At 44.8% G+C, this 19,012-nt stretch overlaps 1 long non-coding RNA gene across 1 annotated transcript in view; it reads left to right on the top strand.

The window, feature by feature from the left end:
• The window catches only part of LOC139180587 (uncharacterized), a 55,512-nt gene extending 37,746 nt beyond the window's left edge, over positions 1–17,766 (top strand). The window contains exon 5 of the long non-coding RNA XR_011564800.1: positions 17,043–17,766. This is a non-coding gene — a long non-coding RNA (uncharacterized lncRNA). The remainder of the gene's footprint in view (positions 1–17,042) is intronic.
• Positions 17,767–19,012: the final 1,246 nt, after the last annotated feature.

Genomic DNA, 19,012 nt, shown 5'->3' with positions numbered 1-19,012 from the left:
ATAAAATCTGTTTCTCTTGTGCCAGTTAAGTACAGGCTTTGTGCTAAACAAACACACGCAAACCTTCTGCACACCCAGGGACATGAAAGACAGCCCTTCCCCCCTCGGCCAGCCGGGCCCTGGGGTGTGGCTGTGTGTGAAATAGCAGGCGTGTTTCTGGGGCTCGACAAGGTTCCTCGGAGGCTGAGGCTGGCCCATGCTTTCTGGGCTCCTTTCTTTTCTCCTGGTGCTGACGTCCCTCCAGGGGCCATTCAGGCCTCAGGTTCTCAAACTTGGGTGTGCTCAAAAGCAGCAGGGGTACCCGTTGCAATTGCAGTTTCCACTGCACACCCGAGAGCACCTTTGAGTTGTGACAAGTGGGGCCTGGGAAACGGATTTATAGGAAACCCTCTGGTGGTTCTGGTTTTGAGAGTCTGTTTTCTTCACTTGAAAAAGGGTCCTGTCCTCTGGGCTGTGAGAGCGGGCCCCTACCTGCTGCTCCTCCCTGCCTATAGCAGATGCTAGGGAGCTCAGAGCCCTGGCTCCTGGGGGCTGCTTTTGTGTTTTTTTTTTCTTTCTTTTTTTTTTTTTTTTAAGATCAGTTTTATTAGTTTTGGAACAAACTAGTATCAACCACAGAGAAGGCAATGGCACCCCACTCCAGTACTTTTGCCTAGAAAATCCCATGGATGGAGGAACCTGGTAGGCTGCAGTCCATGGGGTCGCTAGCGACTTCACTTTCACTTTTCACTTTCATGCATTGGAGAAGGAAATGGCAACCCACTCCAGTGTTCTTGCCTGGAGAATCCCAGGGACGGGGGAGCCTGGTGGGCTGCCGTCTATGGGGTCGCACAGAGTCGGACACGACTGAAGTGACTTAGCAGTAGCAGTAGCAGTATCAACCAAACTAGTGAATACATTTTCACTTTTGTTGCATATCCCAAATACTCAGATTCATTGATTCTTAACAATGAAATGATGCAGAAAATGGAACATCATATTGATGAACTTGAGGATCTGCTTTCTTTTTGGTTAGCTTTTTATTTTGTATTGGGCTATTAACAATGATGTGATAGTTTCAGGTGAACAGCAAAGGGACTCAGGGATACATACACATGTATCCATTCTCCCCGAAACTCCCCTCTCATCCAGGCTGCTACATAGCATTGAGCACAGTTCCCCGCGCTTTACAGTAGGTCCTTGTTGGCTATCCATTTAAAATACAGCAGTGTGTCCATGTCCCTCCCAAACTCCCTAACTGTCCTGAGGGCTGCTTTTTGATGCCCTTGAATTTTGTTTCAAGAGATACCAGCGATTTCCATTAACGCGAACTCTTAAGAACAGCCAAGTGGCTGAGAATCTGGATTCGCAGTCAGTTTGTATCTGTCTCTGCAATTTACTAACCACATGGCCTCTGCAATGATGGAGCCCCTCCAGACACCATATATATATTTTTTTGACTTATAAAATGAGGATAATGATACCACCTGCCCCATCGAATTGATGGGAGAGTAGAGGTAGTCATGAGTGTCTGGCACACAGCCCCTCTCATGAGCAGTTCTGTTTCAGAAATAGGTTGGGCAGGCCTTTCAGGTCCAGGCATGTGGGAAGATGCCATCTGAGAGAACACAGTGTAAAGAAAAGGGCAGAGAGCCTGTGTTGATACCCGACCCTGCCACCAAAGGACAGTGACTGGGGGCAGGTCCCTGTCCTTCTCTGGGAGAATCTACGAAATGTTACCTGTGACATGAGTAGGCAGGTCCACAGCAGTTATGTACAAACAACCTGAGCAGGGGATGCCTTCCAATGTGAAGAAAGTAGCAGTGTATCTGCTGGTGTTTATACTCTCCTGTTCATGGACACATCGTGACAAAAGGTTTTTACATATTCTGTAATTTTAAATTTTATATTAACATTTATTCACACCAAATCCTATTTACGTTGATTTGGGAAATCGGCTTGTTTTGCATGACAGATGTTATTGATCAGACAACAGATAGTGTTTGACCAGTCATTAAGGACACCCAGTAGTTACGATTGTTTCAAGTGGGGGTCACCAGGTGCAATGGTTGTTTTTTAAAATCTTTCAGGCACACCATGTGGCACATGGGATCTTAGTTCCCAGATCAGAGATTGGGAACTGATCGAGCCCCCCCTGCACTGGTAGCATGGAGTCTTAGCCACTGGACCACCAGAGAAGGTTGCTTTTTACTAGATCACTCTTGGTTAAGTAATGGGATCTGAAAGCCCAAATTGTGAAATGGATTCCCTGGGAGCAGATTCGCTGTTTCTCCCGCTCACTTCTGATTTTCAGCCAGCAAAGATTTGACAGGTGGCTCTGTTTATTCAATAAATCATTTCTGAGCACCTAGTGTAAGGAGGTGCAGTTCTAGAAGCTTGGGGCATGTCAGGGACACAAGCTCCACCCTTCCTAGTGAATGCATGCCTCTCTAGTCTCTCACAAGGGGTCCCAGGTCTCTGAGGCTGAAATGCCTGGGAGGACCCAGGGGGAAGAAGTGAGGTTTGCTCAGGCCACTTGCTCTGTCCTTTTTCCCCTCCCACCCTTTTCAGTTACTTCTTCCTCTACCTTACTTTTTTTTTTTTTTTTTTTTTACAAATCAGAAGCTTTGATTATGACTAGACAAAGATCTTTCTCTCTCCAAACTTTAGTTTCCTCATTTATAAGAATAGAGGTTGGCTTCTCAGATGCCAAGCTCCTCTCTAGCTCTGTAACTCAGTCTGATTCACCCAGCAAAAACAAAACACCCCATTTACCTCAACCATCTTGTCATCCTCTCCCCATTTGCCCCAATAAACACTTTGAGGCACCTTAGAAACAAGCCAACGATATTGATATAATTTTTTTTTTTTTTTTTGCCACGTCTTGGAATCTTAGTTCCCCAGCCAGGGATCGAACCCAGGTCATGCCAGTGAAAGTGCCAAGTCCTAATCACTGGACAGCCAGGGAATTCTCAGTGTTGTATGTTCGCAGAAGCTATGTTTGTTTGCAGAGTTTAGGACTACTTCTCCCTCTAAATGTCAATCTCTCAGTCCTGACAATAGATACTCAAGAACATCTTTTTTCTTAGGCTCAGCCAGGGGACTGATGGGAACTGAGGCCAAGGTCACGGCATCAAGAGTTTCTGAAGTAGTTGAGTATTAAGTGCAAAACGGGGGGGTGGGGGTGGGGGGTGGGGAGAGGTGGGGAGAAGTGCTCCTCAACCCCCAGCCCCAGTCACACTGTTCTTTATTTCTTTCACTGGTGTGGCATCCATGTGCCTGTGTGGACTAGGTTTCTAGCATGCCCAGTTGGGAATATTTGTTGAATGAATGAGCAGACTCTAGCCTGGCTCATTTTTCCACTTGGTTTTCCCCACCCTTCATCAGCCAGCTCTGCTTTGGGAAGGAAAACACACGCTATTAGGCAGATTCATCTGCAAAAAAGATGGAGGGTGGCTGAAGCCAGCCCCGTCTCTGTGCCGGTTACTCCATGTTCTGCTTCCTTTTTGCTCTGTGTTCTTACACACACCCTGTTCAGCATCAGAGAAGTCAGCCAAGGGTCCTCTAAGGGGACTAGAACTTTATCACGGGCTAATGTCCTGGCCTCATCCTCATGGGAATTAAGTGGCAAACCTTCAGATGGATAGTAATACACTCAATACAGACCTCCAGGTCTGCCCATGAGAGCTGGTCAGGCTGGTCCCCCAGGATCAGAGATCAAGTGCCCGCACACATGTGGTCTTGCAACCATGTGCAGAGCTGATGTGCCTGGGTGTGTGTCTACCTAATTCTGCAGCCAATAGTGTCCTGAGCAGAAGCCTGCTTTTGTAGACAGTAATGTGGATTCAGAGGGCTTCCTAGGAGGCGCTAGTGGTAAAAAGCCTGCCTGCCATTGCAGGAGACATAAGAGACCCAGGTTCGATCCCTGGTTCTGGAAGATCCACGGGAGGAGGGCATGGCAACCCACTCCAGTACTCCTGCCTGGAGAATCCCATGGACAGAGGAGCCTGGCGAACTACAGTCCATAGGGTTGCAAAGAATTGGACATGACTAAAGCGACTTGACAACATACCCTCCTGTAATAAGTGAGGAGGGTTTTGGGGCCACATAGGCTCAGCCCATGCTGACTTCCACCTGCCACCAGGATCAGCATTGATCCACTTCGCGTGCCCTGTCTCTGGTACTTCCAGGGGAGCACCCCCCCTGCAAGATGCTCCCACCCTGGAGAGGAATCTGATACATAAACCCTTGGGGCAGGCCTAGTGGAGGCAAAGTGGTTACATTAAGGATTGGGGTTCTGTTTATTGACGAGGTCATGGCCTCTCCTGGTTATGACCCCCGAGGGACCCCGGCATGGAAACGGGATTTGTAACGTAACACTAACAATAACACACTAGAGACAGCCGTGACAGGGCCCGTCTCTCCTACACGCTGCAGCTGGTTCAGGATGAGGATGGAGCAGATGGGCGGGCAAGCGGGCAGCAGACAAAGGAGCAGAGGTGGAGACGATGTGGCTGGAGGTCCCGGGGCCAGGAGTCCAGCGGGGTTTTGGGGATCCCTGTGGTTGGAGAGGTTGCCCTCTGCTCATGAGCCTCTGTGGGCCTGTGTCCCTCCAGCGTCCAGGGACGTGCTGCTGGCTCTGCACCCTCTCACCCGGCTCCCAGCTACCCTCTCACCAAACAGGCCTGCTCACGGGGCCACCTCCTTCTTGCTCCTCATCCTTTGTTTGTGGATGTATTTTGTGTCTCAGGGGTCAGGGAGGGAATGGGGCAGGGCAGGAAGAGTGCAAACCTGAAGTCCCAGGACATTCTCGTGGATTTTTTTTTTTTTTTTCGTCCACAGGCAACCTGGACAGAACTGGAATAGATATTTTCTACAATTTCTGTCCTGGCCTGTTAGGGAGAGGACTTGGGGAGCTGTGACATATTTTTGATGGGATATGACATAAGGGTTCTCTGAAATCCCACCATATTGGAAACCCCCTCTTCTAGCGTTTCATCAATGGCTTCTCTTCTGGTCCATGTGAGATGAGAAATCTGTGTGCCCGCATGGGACCTGACCCAGGAGGATTTTCCCGTTAGCAGATGACTAGCCCTGGACTCTGCTATTTTTTTTCCGTCAGGGCTGTGCTTTACCTCTCACCCACCCAGTGGGCCAGAAGCACCGGAGTGGAGATTCTAGAAGAGCCTGGCATCCCTTCAGGGGTGATTTCCAGAGGAAACAGTTAAGAACGCTTTTCTTCATCGTGTGCTCTGGGATTGTCCATTTCCTTGAACTGAGGTATCATGGTCCTCGTTGGCAGCACCTCCACAGTCTCAGACGAGACCCTCCCTTCCTGAAATCCTCCAGGAGCTCAAGTTTCCAACTAATGTCCCTTTCTGAGGTTGTTTAACCAAGCCTGGTGTCCCAGATGTCACGGCAACCCTGCTTTTACCACGTGCTCTTGTCCTTTTGAGGGAGATGCCAACTAACTCATTGCTATATTTGAAATATTAAAAAAAAAAAAAAACAACAACAACTCAGAAAGGGTATCCCTGGAAATTGCCTATACACATAGCGTCATGTTGCATGGAGAGGTTGTAATAGTGTCCTGACCCTTTATCCCCAAACTAGACACAGGCAAGCTTCACAGACAAGATGAGGGAGCTTCATGCTCAAGTCATTTTGTCATCTCACCAGCTTTCCACATTCAGTGATTGTAACTTGAACTGGAAGAGACTTCTCTGGGCCCTTTCCTGGTTACTATGTAGAGATTTGGGCCATAAAGGAATACATTATATGTCTTTGGTTGGCTAATTGTGAGAGGAGGAGCCGGTTGACCAAATGTGATATTTTTCATGGTTTCTTTTTCGAAACACAGCGGTCTGTCTACATCAACTCACACCTACTTCAGCACTCAATTTCCATCTCGCTTGTGAATGTCTTCTAGACCACTGTGGTTCCATCTCTGCCTATCTGACCTGTATACAATCTAGGCCTTGCGTCACCCTTTGCAGGGTTGTGTCGAGTACCGTCCACTGTTTCGCATGCCCTTCCTCCTTCCCTCCCGGTGGGCAGAGGCGTTAGGAACGCACGGGTCTCATCCCAGCGCTGTTCCCAGCTGGCTGGCCCATTCGTGTTTCTCGTCACGTAGACGAGTTCCATGTCCACATGGAAGTGTCGTGATGAAGTGCAGTGTTAGTTCAGAACAATAGTCAGGGATTGTCTGAAAGACAGTCAGAGAAGAAAGTCCCAGATGACATGTCATTTAGATAATATTTGCCTAATCTTTTGCATGAAACCTACACAATGATTGTCTCTATGTACATCAGTGTTTATCTTCTTTCGGTCACCCTCTCTCTCACTCTCTTTCTTTCTCTGTCTCCCCCATCCCTTTTGCCCCTCTCCCTACCTCCCTTTTTGTAAAAGTAGAGACAAAAGTTACCGGAAGTCTCAATTGTCAGACTTCAAAGTCTCTGCTAAACATTTGACATTTGACACTGTGTCTCCCTCCCCTTCCTTCTCACCCTCTGCTCGCTTGCATGGGCACAGCCTCACAGAGATAACCATATCGGGCAGAATAAATGAAGCCTGTTTCCTTCTAAATTTGCTTCCTCCCACACATGGTTCGACTGTGTACCCTGGGGCTGGCAGGCACTCTACCCGAGACTTTTCCCTACTGACTTCTGGGTGGAGGTGGTGGGCTGGATGTGGTCAGAGACTCTTCATTCACCAGGCAGAAATCGTGGAGTTTTTGAACCAGAAAAAGATCCCACACAGAGTCTCATCGAACACTCTCACTTTATAGATGGCAGAGTGGAGGCTGGGAGGAGTTCATCGAACTGTCTGAAATCAGTTAGATATGATCAGAGCAGGCCCTGGGAGCCAGAATGCTTTTATAACCCAGGCTGGTCTTCTTTCTGCCTGAACACAGAAACTCAGACCCTGTATATGTCAGAGTTAACACTCAAAGCTCAGAGAGTGGATTTCTCCAGTCTGCAGGTGACCAAATCCTCCTGGGGGTTCATCAGGGTGAAGATAGAAGTCCTGTCCTAGGCTCCCTGCCTGCGAGAGGACCCGGAAACCCAGCTGCCTACGTGCGTTGAGGTCCGTGGGAGAAGGAAGCAGCAGGTAGAAGGTGGTCTGTGCACTGGATCCAGCCACGTGCTCTGCAGAACCACTCAGAACCTAGACTGGGGCCATCCCCTGTCCCCAGCCCAAGAGAGGGCAGTCACAGATGATTCTCCAGATGAAGCAAACATGGCCGTGGCAGACAGGAAAGAAAGAGGAGCCGCTGAGGCAGAGGGCTGGGCATCTGAGGAGGAGAAACACACAGCTCCCCACTGGGATACGTGGGGTATCGCCTCCAACATGCTTCAGAAGAGAAACTCCACTAGTGAAGCTCCTTAACTTTAGGTCTTCAGGGGGTTTTAGAGTGGAATCCATAGAAAATTACAAATGCCTTTAAAAATGGTTGACTTCCCTGGTGGCTCAGATGGTAAAGTGTCTGTCTACAATGCGGGAGACCTGGGTTCAATCCCTGGGTTGGGAAGATCCCCTGGAGAAGGAAATGGCAATCCATTCCAGGACTATTGCCTGGAAAATTCCTGGGACAGAGGAGCCTGGTAGGCTACAGCCCATGGGGTTGCAAAGAGTCAGACACGACTGAATGACTTCACTTTCTTTCTTTCTTTAAAAATGGTAGAGGAACTTCCCTGGTGGCTCAGATAGTTAAGCGTCTGCCTACAATGTGGGAGACCCGGGTTCAATCCCTGGGTTGGAAAGATACCCTGGAGAAGGAAATGGCAATCCACTCCAGGACTATTGCCTGGAAAATCCCACGGTCGGAGGAGCCTTGTAGGGTCGCAAAGAGTTGAGCATGACTGAGCGACTTCATTTTCTTTCTTCTTTCTTTCTTAAAAATGGCAAGACTTTAGTAAGAATTGGAAAGTTGAATAGAGAGAAAAGCTGGGTGAGGAAAATGCAAAGAACCTGTAAAATCTTGACTTTCTCTTCTTGCCACCTCCTAGCATGTGCGTGGACATGCACACACACACACACACACACACACACACACTCCTCCCAGCACAGGTTGGCAAAGCTCCCTTCCTCTGCCACCGTCTGGCTGAAGAAAATCTCTCACCACGATCCACCCCCGATTGCCACCTGTAACGGGCACCCCAGCCTCAAATTGTTTCCTCCTTTCTGGGTGCTCAGCAGGGCTGTTCACACCTCCCAGCTGACCTTCTCCTTCTATCAGGCTTGGTGGGTCTGGCTTGCCACCCGCCTCGTGGGCACCTGCAGCCCTCCTCGCAGGGCAACTAGTTTTGTGCTTTTTTACTGCTTTCTCATCCCGCATGCCCAGCCTCCAGGGTCCCTGCGGGCAGGAGTACTTCCCACTCGCTCACCGCTCTGCCTGTGTGCTTCCCAGCCTACGAGGGCAATTTTTCAGAAAACTATTTTTAGAAATAAGTAACCTCAGAATAAACACAGCACACCAGATGTTGGTGTTTTTCTGGGGCAACTGAGCTGAGAATCATTTGTTTAAAGAGAAAGGTAAAAGAGCCAACCTTGCTGTGCGGGCAGGGCCACTGGCTGCAGATTGCTGGGTTTTACTCCCTCTAGTGACAGGACCTTAGATGGCAATGAAGCCACCTTGACTCAGAGTAGCAACTTTATTATGGACTGTATTTTTACATGAATTCAATTTTACATGATATTTAGGCTTCTAGTTTAGTAAAAGTGAGGACGACTGAGCATGTGATGGATGACAAAGGATAGATGGCATTCTAATTTTAAGGGTCTGTACAGGTGTATAAAGTCACTTTAGTTGTGTCCAACTCTTTGCAACCCTATGTTCTCTGTCCATGCGATTCTCCAGGCAAGAATACTGGAATGGGTTGCCATTTCCTCCTTCAGGGGATCTTCCCGACCCAGCATCTCCTGCATTGGCAGGTGGGTTCTTTACCGCTAGCGCCACCTGGGAAGTCCAATTTTAAGGATACAAAACTCAGTTTTACTTGATATTCAGGCTTCTAGTTTAATGAAAAGTAGGTTAGATGGTATAATTTTAAGGGAACAAAATGATATTAGGGCAGTTTCTCTGCATATTTTCCTTATTGCAAGAAAGACTGATCACTGTATAGAACTGTATTTTGGAAATGAGGCTATGGTACAACTGCTGGAGACCTTTGGTTAAATAAAATGTTTTCCCTAAACAGAATCTGCCTGTAACAGGAATCTATTACGGCAAATGCTGCACTATATGCCTCTTCCCTAAGCACGGGTCAGTTGTTCTGCCAGTTCCATAGAAGATGGGATAAAAAGGGACGGGTTGGAAGGTGCATTTGTTGGTCTAATGTTGGAGAGACAACAGAACAAAACAACAACAAAGCTTTCTGATTGTAAAGCAGAGACCAGAACTATTACCTGAAAGCACCAAGAGTGTCCCTTTCAGAAAGTTTCAAGCATATTTCTTCGTGAATTTGGTGCAGCCTGCAAAAAAGACATTAAAAGGAAACTGGAAGACTTTTGTAGACCTTCTGAATTCTAGCACTCTACAATTTACAGCCTTAAGAGTCTTCTAGCTGGAAGAAAGCTGTAAGTGAAAGGTCTTCACTGGCCTGAAGACTTTAGTGCTCAGATCAAAAATGCTTCTCAGTGTGGAAAGTAGCTGATGGACAATTATCTAGTCACATTGTCAGTGACAGGGTTTCTCCTACAACTGGCTGTGGCTTGCTAGTATCAGGGTGATGGAGGAAAACCAAATGGCTGTGGCTTACAGGAGGGAAAACATGCCATAATCGATCAGTCAGATTATGCTCCATCTCTCAGCCCATTTTGAGTCAGACTTTGTGAATTATGGAACTGCGTTCATTCATTCTGCAGAAAGCTCTCCATTCACAAATCGTTCAGCTGAACTGACAATCGATGCATTGAGTTCTTTTGCTCGAGGGCTAACAGTTTTCCAGAGTAACAGCCTACTCTTTGACTGCCCTTTTCTCTCTGTTCATGTTCATCGTTTTCACTCACAACTTACCTAATTTCTAGCAAGTCCTGGTGGAGAGACCAGCGCATACATCCCTCCATGGCCAGGAGCCCCAGATGACACCATTTGTCCCTTAAAGGGATAATCACAAAGAGCATGTATTGCTGCTGGTTGTCCTATGTATACCCACAGAGAGAGGGGTTTCATCATGGGGACTTGTAACTTCACTACAGGCAGGAGGGACTAGACTTGGGGTTAAGATGAATTTCACAGACATGTTTTGCTCATTGACCATGTGCCTGACCATAATGATGAACAAGACAGGCAAGATCCCTGCTCTCATGGAGTCATATTCTAATAGTGGGAACAGAAGGCAGGGAGAGACAAAGAACAAAAATGGGGAAAATGTTAGGAGGTCATAATGACAGAAATAGAATGACATGATGGCAAGTTTAACCACACACTGAGGGAGCAAGGAGGGTCTCTGAGGAAAGAACATTAAGCCAAGATCTGAATAACTGGGTGGAGGCAGGCAAGGGAGAAGTGGTCACAAGGGCATGGGGAATCCAAGGAAGAGAGGCCGCAGGGGTGACTCCTATATGCTTGGCTCAAGCTGCAGGTTGTCATTTGTATTAAGATGGGGAAAACTATAGAGGGGCAGATTTTAAAGGGGGTGAACACTGGCGGGAAGTCAAGAATTCACTTTTGCCACAGGAAGTTTAAGATGTCCAGGGGTGGCCATGAAAACGAAGAAATTCTAAGTGTGAAGAGAGCACAAGGGGAGGCCGAAGAGGTGGTGAAGTTTAAAGAGCACCGAGGATGAAGTCCCGCAGGTTGTAATGGGTCATAGACACCCTCCTTGGGCTCTCCTGGTGCTCCAGTGGTTGAGAATCTGCCTGCCTGTCCAGCGGACCCAGATTCGATCCCTGGTCTGGGAAGATTCCACATGCAACTAAGCTCATCACAGCCACTGAACGTGCACTATAGAGCCCATGTGCCACAGCTACTGACGTCTGCACACTCTGAAGCCCGTACTCTGCAGCAGGAGAAGCCACCACAATGAGAAACCTCCGCATCACCACTAGAGTGGCCCCCACGTGCAGCAACGAAGAACAGGGCAGCTGAAAATAAGATCAATTCATTAAAAAATAAAATAAACGTTCAACTTAAAAATATCCTCCTTGTGCAGGATCCTTGAGGTTATTACCCAGGGTGGGCAGGATTTTGGCTGTCGAAGAAAAACTTATAGAAGGAACTGAAATGATAAGGAATAAGGGCAAGTTTTCTTGATAGATTCCTAGAAGTTAGTGGACAATGGGGATGGTGAGGATGAACTAAAAATATGCCTGAAAAGTAGCTTAAGATGATAATTGATGAAGACAGTGTATATTCTTAATAATAATTACAATCATATTTCAGCAACTGAGCCAAGATGCTCTTTAGCACAGCCTGCACCAAAGAATAAAATGTAAGAAGTGAGCGACCCTGAAATATATAGTAGTATCCGTATCTCATTAAGTATACCAATTTCTTGAGACAGAGTATTAAGAGAGATATTCAGATTATATTACCAATAATAATAGCAGTGAGGGATCTCAGAAGATCCTGTCTGACTTGGAGCATTTCTAAACAAATTCAACCTAAGAATTCTTTTCTGCATCTACTTTTCTGTGTGTGTTTTTGTGTGTGTTCTCAGCACAGATTTTGGCTACTATTTCTCTAAGCAAACATGTGATTCTAATGAAATTTGCTGAATTTCAAGCAGCCACACGTGTATGAAAGCTGCCCAAGTTGGATATTTGTGGAATGCTGATTTTTCATACATATCAACATTTGGTAATTATCATCAGAACTATTCATGCAAGTTTAAAAGTGGAAATAAAATTAAGAGAGATTCAACAGGGACCTCAGATGACCTACCGGGTAACCCTTGGAGGTGATCAGTCCTTTCGGTGAGACCTATGTGAGTCGGCAGTCTTCCTAACTCAGTTTCTCCTGAAAATCTTGGCAGAAACACCTGATATTTCTTCTTTAAACCACACACTGGGTGGACTCGGGAACGACAAGCAAATTATAATAAGCATGCCTCAAAATTCTCATAAGCTTGTGTTTGTCATGATTTTGTAAGTTTCCCAAGGCCTTCTTCCTGTTTTGTTTTTTCATTCATCTCTCTCAAAGGCTCAGCATATAGGTTTTAAATGAGTACCCTGGTAGCTCACTGGTAAAGAATCCACCTGCAATGCAGGACACCCTGGTTCAGTTCCTGGGCTGAGAAGATCCCCTGGACAAGGGGCAGGCTATCCACTGCAGTATTCTTGGGCTTCCCTGGTGACTCAGCTGGTAAAGAATCCACCTGCAATGCGGGAGACCTGGGTTTGATCCCTGGATTGGGAAGATCCCCTGGAGACGGGACCAGCTACCCACTCCAGTATTCTGGCCAGGAGAATTCCATGGAATGTATAGTTCATGGGGTTGCAAAGAGTCAGACACGACTGAACAAGTTTCACTTTCACCACTGGTGAAATGCATTGGTTATTGATCTCTATAATAAAGTACCCCCCAAATATAGCTGCTCCAAAGAATAAACACTTATTTTCTGTACATTTCTGCGGAGCAGGACTCTGTAAGTGTATTATCTACATGGTTTATGACATAGGATCTGTCAGGAGGCCTCAGTCAGGTGTTGGTAGGGCCTGCAGCATCTCAGGGTTCAACTCTAAGAGGACCCAACTCCAGGATGCATGCATGGCTGTTGGTGATCCCCAGCTCCTTGTCCACAGGGCTGCCTCTCCATAGTAGCTGACTTCTCCCAGAGGGAAATGATCCTGAAGAGATGAGAGGGAGAACCTGAGAGGGAAGTCAAGGTCTGCTTACAACCCAAGCATGGAAGTGTTGTTCCATCATGGCTAGTTTTCTGTTCATTAAAAGCAAGTCAGTGACTGCAGCCAACACTGAAGGCAAAGGGAATGCACAAAAATGTGGATATGAAAAGGTCAAGGCCATTGGGGACCATCTGGTGGCCAACCACACACAGATAGCATCACCGAATCAGTGAATATGAATCTGAGCAAACTCTGGGAGATAGTGGAGGACAGGGGAGCTTGGTGTGCTACAGTCTATGGGGTCACAAAGAGTGGGACATGACTCAGTGGCTAAAGAACAACAATAAGAATGACATATGTATACTGAGTGAGGCGTATTGCCTTGCACTGCAGATGAGGAAACCGATCCTCAGGATTTTAATTTGTCCAAATCCATAGGTCTTACAGATGGAGCAAAAATGAATGTAAAATTTTGCAAAAGACATATCTGACAAAGTACTGTTTTCCAAATAAAAGAAGATCATTTAAAACTCAATATTAAAAAAATATTAGAAAATGGACAAAAAACCTTAACAGATGCCTTTGGAGGGTATTATAACAGAAACCTGATCTACAGCTGTGGGATTTGAAATACCTTAACAGAACTTTTGTTAGAAACTTTAGGCTGAGAAGAAGTAGGAATCCCTCTGACTTTCTTTCAAAGTCATAAGACTTCCAGATACACTTTTAAGCATTAAATATATAACATGTTGTTGTTTAGTTGCTAAGTTGGATTTGACTCTTTTGTGACCCCATGAACTGCCAGGTTCCTCTCTCCATGGAATTTCCCAGGCAAGAATACTGGAGTGGGTTGCCATTTCTTTCTCCAGGGGATCTTCCCAACCCAGGGATCAAACCCACGTCTTTTGTGTTGCAGGCACATTTTTGATTGCTGAGCCACCAGGGAAACCCAAAACAAAGAAACCAAAATTTTGTGAAAAATACAGAAAATGATTCTCAGTGCTGTCAAGATGATCATAAATTAATGCTGATGTCAAAATAAATCACTACCACTTTACAATATAATTTTATAGCATATGTCTAGGTTCATATAGTGTTTATAAGGTTTGATCTTCTAAACCCATTGGGGAATGTGTTTAAATAAAATCTTCCAAGAAATTAAGAGGAGAAACTATATATGTCAAATGTTCATTTTTATGTGTGTGTGTCCGACTCTTTGTGACCCCATGGACTGTAGCCTGCCAGGCTCCTCTGTCCATGGGATTCTCCAGGCAAGAAGACTAGAGTGTGTTGCCATACCCTCCTGCAGGGGATCTTCCTGACCCAGGGATCGAACCTGAGTCTCCTGCATTGGCAGGTGGATTCTTTACCATTGAGCCGCCTGGGAAGCCCCCATCACCCTTACAGGGAAACAGGAACTCATGTGTAGCTTTCGTGTTGTGAGACTGATGTTAACTCTGCTTTTGCAGAATTCAATTTCCCAACCCCCGACCACCCGCCGCATTTGAAAAACAGAGTATGTCTGAATCTCTAACCTTTCATGAACTTTCTAGTTTTCTAAAGCTTTTACAAGATTATAGATTGGATTTTGACAGTCACTCTTCCAAAGTCTTTCTATTTTCTGGGAAGAGATTGTTCCAGGCATGAATCTACTAAATGCGGCTATAGATTCCTCCATCCTTTTCTCTTTCATTTAAATTTCTTATCCTTTTTTTTCTGATTTTTAAGTGTCTTTTTGAGTTGGAGCTCCATTTATCCGGAAGCAAAATGTTACTTGTTAAGTCTTCCCTTTTCTCTGCCATCTGATAACATTGTATCATCACTCCCAGCTAGTTACCTTCTATTTCATCTTCCTGTTCCAAATATAGCTTGAAAGGCCCTTTTGGTTTCCTTTGGCCTTAACCTTCCTGATTCTATTGTTGTCAGTCTAGGTCTCTGACATTCTACCATCCATGATTTTGCACCCCTCTGTTTCATTGTTGGTGTGCATACTTTTAAAATGAAGATTTCTTACAAAGTGATGTACACAGGCATGTTGAGTTTGTTCAATATCTCTCCTCTTGTTAATTATCCCCAGATCATTCCCCTAAAGGGAGATTCCTGATATTTGTGACCTTTTTCTAAAAATAAAATTTCAGGCAGAGATATCACATCTGATTGCTAAAGTTTTTGGAAGAAAATACAGTAGAGAAAGAAGAAAATGGGAAATATGATTATTTTTAATTCAAAACAGTTTCCTTAAACACATGCCAGTGAGCAGTACAAAGATATGTGTTTCTTTGTATAACAACAATCACTGAAAGAAGAAAGACTTTATGGGCTTAGTTTCTCCGAGACATGTGGGAATCTTCCCAGATCAGGGATGGAAACCTGTGGACTTTTCACCACTAAGCCACCAGGGATACCCATTACCAACTATTTTTTTATTAATCTGGGACCCAGCTCTGCAGAGATGCACAGATAGGTGATTGTCAGGGAATCATGATACTACCAAATTCTATGATCTTTTTTCAGGTCACTTATTTCTGATTGCATTGGCAAGTGGATTGCCTTCTGACTCCTAAATAGTTTTCTAATGCAGGGAAAACTGTTTATTTTGAGGATGCTTGTCAACTTCTCCTCAAGCATGTGTCCACAAATCAGTTTGATTAAAAGCAAAATAATGATATAGTGACTATTTTGTTTAGAAATATTCGGTATTCTAAACAAATAAAATAAAGCTTTGATTACTGGGAATGTCCATTGTCTCAGGCTATTCAAAGAGCAGTGGATGAATAATTTTTTTTTCTGTGTGCCTCCAACATCTTTGTCTTCCTTCAGTAAGAGCTCAGTTTAAAACAATAGACTTCTCTGAATATAACAAATTTATTCTGATATTAATGTTTAGGAATATTAAATATTCTATATTTAATATTAAATATTTTCTGACATTTTCTGCTTCTAATATAAACTCATTAACACGTGTAGTAATGTGCTTTTCTGAATACTGGAGGATTTCATGATACGTTTGATCATCCTATAGGACACTGAATTGTCATAGCATATGAAATTTCAGTGTCACATGAATTCAACATAAAACCTTAAGTAGAATTTAGTGGCTTAATGCTATGTTTTCTAATGAAAACATAGTAACTCATGAAATAATTTCCACCCCTCTGCCAAGATTCCAACCTAAATTAAATTTCTTTGATGATAAGATATATCATTTCCCTCCTTTTAAGCTTGTGGAAAGGAGGTGAGTATCTGGGTTACACTGTATTACTAACTCAGAGAGCATTGAGGTGTTTATGTGAAAGTAAAAGTCAGTGGACCTCATAGATAAAGAGAAGACATACATACACAAATATACCTATACACACATACATCCATGGGTAGTTATAGACCTATAATTTGTTGTTGTTCAGTCGCTCAGTCATGTCTTACTCTTTGTGACCCCATGGACTGTAGCCTGCCAGGCTCCTCTGTCCATGGGATTTTCCAGGCAAGAATACTGGAGTGGGTTGTCATTTCCTTCTCCAGGGGTCTTCCTAACCCAGGGATTGAACCTGAGTCTCCTGCACTGCCAGGCGGATTCTTTACCACTGAACCACCTGGGTAGTTCCTGTAGCTATATATATATTTTTATAGCTATATTATAAAAATATAAATATTTTTATAGCTATATTATAAAAATATAAATATTTTTATATATTATACTTATATAATATATATAACATATTATATATATTATGATATATAAAATAAGTATTTTATATATACTCTGTTGGAGTACAGTTGTTTTGCAATGTTGGGTTAGATTCTGCTGTGCAGCACAGTGAATCAGCCATGTGTATGCTTATATGCCCTCTTTTTTGGATTTCCTGCCCATCTGGATCCCCACAGAACATTGAGTAGAGTTAAGCAACTGAGGAGCAATCATCTCTAAGAATATGTGAGCCTCCTGAGAATACTAACGGGCAGTGCCATTGGGGTGGTCCATGGAAGCAAGGGGTAAAAATTGTTTGGTCTTTGTCAAATTATTCCCTGGCTTTTCGGTACCATGGGCTTCCCTGATGGCTCAGAAGGTAAAGTAAAGTGTCTGCCTGCAATTTGGGAGACTCGGGTTCGATCCTGGGTTCGGGAAAATCCCCTGGAGAAGGAAATGGCAACCCACTCCAGTACTCTTGCCTGGAAAATTCCATTGACAGAGGAGCCTGGTAGGCTACAGTTCATGGGCTCGCAAAGAGTTGGACGTGACTGAGCAACTTCACTTTCTTTCCTTTTTTTCTCTTTAGGTGTTGTTGCAAAACATTTAAGAACCACCTCCTTTCTCCCATAACCCTAAGAAGGTAAGAGAACAGAGGGAGGAGCATCATGCCTGTTAAAGGAAGCAAGAGATCGAAGAAGAGAGGGAGAGGAAACTGAGGTCATCCCACCTCCCTGGTTGGGGCGCTTATGGAGGGTCACTGAGTGAAGAAAGGCTTATGAACTGCTGAAATACAGAGAGAAAAAGGGCAATCGGAGACAGGGGTGAACCCCTTCCCTCACTAAGCTTAGTACTCATCAAATAGCCTTACTGTTACTGTGTTGAAGGATCTGTTTATACTCTCATTGGCAACGAGCTGGGCTCACAATGAATCATCAGTCTGACTCACGGAGGTGATCCCCAGTGTGAGGCAACCATTGCTTCTAGGTGATGGATTTTCCTATAACATTTCTTAGTTCCTTTAAGGCTCCTAACCTCTAAAGCTGGCTTCATGTCTCATGATGCAGATCTGACAATGCCTCGGTTTTGTGTTGCTTCATCAAATGTCTACTATTAATTTTTAGTCATTCTTTTGGTTTGAGGCATGGAGTGTTCTTAAATAGATGCATATTATTATTATTTTTTGGCAGGGGGCTGCCTGGTCTTCCTTGTGGCTCACTGGCTCTTGAGCTGAATGACTTAGTAGTTATGGCTTAGTTGCCCTGCAGCATGTGGGATCTTAGTTCCCAGATAAAGGAACAAACCCATGTCCCCTGCATTGAAAGGCAGATTCTCAGCCACTGGACCACCAGGGAAATCCCTAAATGCATACCATACTAATAGAACTGATTGAGTTCTATTCAGTCTTTTTAGAGGTGAGAGGACCCTGTCCCAACCTGACAAGCAACTTATCATGACTTAGTTTAGCAGATCTAAGGTGCAAGATAATTGACCAAGTCTAAACTGAGTTCAGTTCAGTCGCTCAGCCGTGTCCGACTCTTTGTGACCCCATGGACTGCAGCATGCCAGGCTTCCCTGTTCATCACCAACTCTTGGAGCTTGCTCAAACTCATGTCCATTGAGTCAGTGGTGCCATGCAACTGAGTAGGTGAGCTTAACAGCAAGAAGGGTGGCCAGTAACAGGGTAGGTTTCACTGTGGAGCCTGATACTCTGCCCAGGAGACCCAACCCGAGTGTGCTACCACCTACAGGGGGGTGGGGGCAGCCAACCAAAAGCATGGGAAGTCACCATGAACCAAGTTTACATAGAATTGGAGGGAGCATAAAACACCTCTGCTCTAGCTCCACAGATTTTAAATGAAAAATAATGAAGGCTGAGGAAAATAATGTCTTGCTTATGATCACTCAGGTTGACAAGGTCAGGACTAGACCTTACTTGTCCTGACACTCTGTCCAGATTTCTCTATACAACGCCTCAATGCCTTCCTTCTGTCTGGGGGGATGCCCAGTGATCTAAATCTTAGTCTGTGGATCTCAAAAACATTGTTTGGTGACTGTGAGCAATAACCATGGTTATTTTTTTTAACAATAATAATAGTTACTATTTTCCTCTTTGGTCAAAATTCAGATACTGGCAGAGAATTGTACAGTGGTCATGTTTTTTTTTTTTTTTAATCAGTTTTTGGCGACACCCCATAGCCTGTGGGATCTTAGGTCCCTGACCAGGGATTGAACCCACACCTTTTGCACTGGAAGACAGAGTCTTACTCACTGGACCACCAGGCAAGTCCCAGTCTTGGGGTTCTTTATGTCTTTAATCAACTTAAATCATCTTAGAACTCAGAGTGACCCACATAGGGAAAGGGAGCAGTGGAAAGTTTGCCTCTAGAGTCAGTTTGGTAGATGAAGATTTAGATTGAATTTGAGCTTAGTTCATTCTCATGGACTAGAAATTTTTCTGCTTGAACAGGTGCTTTGATTCTTTTTGGGGGGAATGGGGCATTATTGGGGTGGCTGAAGAGCTGACTGGCACATGTTACCTAAGGTGCCTAAAATTAT

Source organism: Bos indicus, chromosome 29 (assembly GCF_029378745.1).
Source record: "Bos indicus isolate NIAB-ARS_2022 breed Sahiwal x Tharparkar chromosome 29, NIAB-ARS_B.indTharparkar_mat_pri_1.0, whole genome shotgun sequence".
NCBI lineage: Eukaryota > Metazoa > Chordata > Mammalia > Artiodactyla > Bovidae > Bos > Bos indicus.
Note: the sequence above shows the minus strand (reverse complement) of the source record. Positions and strands in the feature narration are given on the sequence as shown.